Genomic DNA, 4521 nt, shown 5'->3' on the forward strand with positions numbered 1-4521 from the left:
GTATAGAGCTCCAAGGAGATTATGTTGAAAAATAAAAAAAAATTTACCCAAAAAAAATTGTTTTTATACTTCATTCTAAGGACTTATTGAAATACCCTCGTAAATCCAAAAATTGGACATTTTTTGTCATATTTGTTAATTTATAAAAAAAAAAATTAAGAAAAATCAAAATGAAGGCTCCGCTGAATGAATGAAGTGGGAGTAGAGGAAATAATGAGTGGGAAAATAGGGGGCATGAGGGAAGGGGAAGCGATTGTAAGTGGAGAGAGGACCAGTAGGGGAAGCAATGTCGAATGAGGTAAAAGTAAGTAAGAGGAAATGTGAGAACCGGAAGTAGCGAAAATTATAGAAGGGAAATAAGGGAAATGATGTAACGGAAAGAAGGGGAAATGTCAGGAGTGAAAGGAGGAAAAGTGAGAAGAGAGGACGTAAGGAAAATTAAGGGAAATAATTTAAGGGAAACTAGGGGAAATGTCAAGAGTGAAAGAAGGAAAAGTGGGAAGAGATGACGTAAGGAAAATTAGTTAAGGGAAAAGTGGAAGAATTGAACGTAAGCTAAGTAGTGACATTTAGAAAAATTAATGGAAATGATGATGGGAAAGTCGAGGGAAGGGAGGGAAATCTAAAATAAGGGAATGTGAAGTGGGAGAAATGAGGGGAAATTACGAAATAAGGAAGTAAGGGCATGTAGGGTAGTGGAAGTAGAAAGTGTGAGGAGTTGGAAAGTGAGGAGAGGGGTAGTTGGGGAAATTATTAGAGATAAACGTAGAGGAATTAAGAGGATTGTAAGTATAGGAATTAAGAGGAATGTAAGTATAGAAATTAACAAGAAGGAGGGAAATCAATGCAGAATGAAGGAAGTTTAATTAAGGGGCCATGTGAGAAGCAAAAGTAAGGAAACATGGTGGTAGGGGAAGTTGGCGAAACTGTGGAAGGAAATTTAGGGGAGATGAGGGGAGTGAAAGTAGTGATAGTAAAGAGAGGAAAAGGGAAAATAAGAGAAGTAAAGGAAATTAGTGGGGAAAAAAGTTGCTTAATTGAAGGTAAGGTAGATAGAGAAAGTGAGGAGAATGAATGGATAATAGGGGTGAAAAACTAGGGGAAAAAAGGACTAAGTAATATAATTGAAGTGAAAGTAGGAGAAATGAGTGGAAATTATAGAATTTTGAAGTAAGGAAAATGAGGGAAGTGTAAAAAGGGAGTGTGAGGAGAGGGAAATTATATGAAATGACTCAGGAGAAAAGTAGAGAAATTAAGGGAAAGGCACAATTAGGAATGAAGGAGAAGTTAGGGTGGAGAAGTAAGGGAAACAATGTAGAATAAGGGAACTCTGAGTAAGAGGTAATGCGAGAAGTGGAAGTTAGGATGATAATGGAAGGGAAACTAGGGGACATTGTGGATGTAAAAGTGGTGGAAAAGAGGGTGAAGTAAAATAACTGAAGTGGAAGTAGGGGAAGTGAAGGAAAATGATAGAATTGTGAAGTAAAGAAAATAAGGGGACTTGAAGTAGGGAGGGTGAGGAGCGGGAAAGTTAGGAGAGGGGAAGTAGTGAAAATTATGGTTAAGGAAAGTAGAGAAATATAGGTGAAGGTAAGTATAGGAAGTGATGGGAAGTTAGGAAGTGGGAGTAGGGGAAGTAATGTAGAATGAAGGAACTGTAAATAAGGGGAAATGTGAGAAGAGGGATAATAATGAAAAGGAAAGGATGACAATTTGTGGAGAGAGTAGTAGGGCAAATGAGGCAGGTGAAATTAGCGGTATTAAATGGTGAAAATGGGCAAGAGAGGGGAAGTAAGTAAAATTCGTGGCGGTAGAAGTAGAGGAATTCAAGATAAGATATATAGAGAAAGTGAGAGAAATGAATGGAAATGATAGTTGAGATAGCAGTGAGGAGCGAGAGAGTGAGGAGAGGGAATCTTGTGGAAATTATTGAAAAGAAAAGTAGAGGAATTCAAGGAAAGTTACTAATAGAAAATAAGGAGAAGTTAGAGAGGGGGAGTAGGGAAGGCAATGTAGAATGAGGGATCTGTAAGTAGGGGGAAACGTGCGAAGCGGAGTAGGGAAAAATAATAGAAGTGGAAGTAGGGGAAATTGTTGGAGGAAAATTATGGGAAATGAGGAGAGTAAAAGTAGTCCGAGTAAAGGGAGAATAGATGAAATAAAGGAAATTAGTGTATGGAAAAGTAGAGAAATTAAAGGTAAGACAAGTAGAAAAGGTGAGTAGAATGAGTGGAAATGAGGGGTGAGAAATTAGATGGAAAAGAGGGCGAAGTAAAATAACTAAAGTGCAAGAAGGGTAAGTCAAGAAAAATGATAGAATTGTGGAGTGAGAAAAATGCGGGGATTGGAAGTAGGGAGTGTGAGGAGCGGAAAAGTGAGGAGAGGGAAAGTAGTAAGAATTATTGTCAAGGAAAGTAGAAAAATATAGGGAAAGGTAAGTATAGGAAGTGAGGGGAAGTTAGGGAATGGAAGTAGGAGGAGTAATGTAAAATGAGGGAATTGAAAGCAAGGGTGAGTAAGGTATGGTAATATAGGGGAGGTAAGTATCGGAAGTGAGAGGAAGTAGGGGAAATGTCTTGAAATGAAGGAGGGTAGTGAAGGAAATGTAAATGGTCAGCTGGTAGGGTAGTTGCAGTGGAATAGGACAGGGAAAGTGATGGTTTTGTTAAAGTATGAGTAGAAAACAGTATCGGAGGAGGAGGTGTGAACGAATTCCTGAGGTCTTAATTACTTAATCAGCTACGAAACTTTAATGACTCTCGGAACGAATTTCGCTGGGATAATTTCAGAAAAGAATTTTTTATTTGCTGATTTGAATGTTCATAATTTCTCGATTCTTTGTTCTGGCTTGTAAATTAGTGAATCTGATATCGGGACACTACCTATATCAAATTGCTCTTTTCAAGGCGTCGGACTTTCTCAAATTATAATATTTTTTTCTGACGCGTGCTCACACCTTTAAGAAAGTACTCGTAACTCAAAGTCGTAATCTTACCTTCATTGTGCAGTGAGGCAGTTCAAGATGTTTAAAGCTGACACTTTGCGTTCACTTCCTCGATTTCAGCTTTTCCTCTTCACTAGCGGAGAAAACTGCACTCTTTAAAATAAGTGTATAATTTTATGGAGTGTTTATTACGGAGTTGAGAAAAACCTCGCTGCGAAAAAGCGCTGAATTAGGAGTAAATCATAAATCGTTTTTGTAATTTTCTAATACCAGACTTGGGCTGAGATTCTTAGATTTTATCAAAAACTGTAGATCTTATTCAATAATTTTCTTCTACTTCTTCTACTTCCCCTCCTTCCCCTCCTTAACTTCACCTCATTTCCTCTATTTACCTTTCGCTCAATTCCACTAATTTTCGATCCAATGATTTCCCCTATTTCCCCGCTACCTACTTTACCCCTCTACCTCATTTCCCTCACTCTCCCTATTTCCCATTCTATCAATTTATATTGATTCCCCTTCTGATATTTACCCTTCTTCGAAACATTTTGTTGCGATTATTTACGGTAGAAGGGAGGGGGTTTTTCATTCATGTGCACAATTTTTGCAAATTCGAAAAAATTTTCTCCTTTAAAATTTTTTTTGTTCTGCCGCATTCCGATTTTAGTTGAAAATTAATTTGTTTAGTCCAAGGTTTAACTATTTTGCTACAAATTAATTTTTTTGATGAAAATTCAATTTTTCAGCGAAATAATTACATAAGAATATTAGGTATAAAAATAAAATAATATTTTGTATACATTTTGTGAGTAAATTTCTTTAGACAATTTGTTACTATTTCTTTAAAATTCTTATTTTGTTGCTAATAAGTGAAATGAGATCTTCTTTGGATGGACACTTTTTTCTGAAAATTTGTATTTATAATTTAACAGTTCATATTTATTAATAGAAATATTTCATCTTTCTTACATAAAAATGCAAATGTTAGATTCAAATTCACATTATTTCCTAGAAAATTTAATTTTTGTTTAAAATTGGTATGTTTGTCTTGAAAAGTCAATTTAAATATTTTGAATGAAAATTCAACTCTTTTTTTGAAAATTTTCCTAGAAAATTTACTTTTTGTTTTAATTTAATATTTTGGTTTAAAAAAATCTTTTCTGGATGAAAGTTCAACTTTTTATAGAAAAGTTTTCCGTTTTTTTTTATTAAAAATTCATCTTTTTAGTATTGAATTTTTTTTGGGTGAAAAATCAACTATATTTTGATTTGTTAAATAAAAACTCATCTGTTTTAAAAGAAATTTGATTTTTTTGGATAAAAGTGCAACTATTTTGTTTAAAAGGCTTGTTTAAATTAATTTGTTAGGAAATTATTTTTTTAAAGATTTATATCTGTAGTTAAAAATTCATATGTTTGGCTGAAAGTTTAACTATTTTGTTGAAAAATATTATTTTTTAAATAAAATTTCAACTTATTAGGTAAAAGTTAAACCACATTGTTTAAAATTTATTATTTTGATTTAATGCTTATGTGATTGGTTGCAAATTTAACTGTTCAGTGAAAAAGCTTCTTTT

Source organism: Belonocnema kinseyi, chromosome 9, assembly GCF_010883055.1.
Source record: "Belonocnema kinseyi isolate 2016_QV_RU_SX_M_011 chromosome 9, B_treatae_v1, whole genome shotgun sequence".
NCBI classification, from domain to species: domain Eukaryota; kingdom Metazoa; phylum Arthropoda; class Insecta; order Hymenoptera; family Cynipidae; genus Belonocnema; species Belonocnema kinseyi.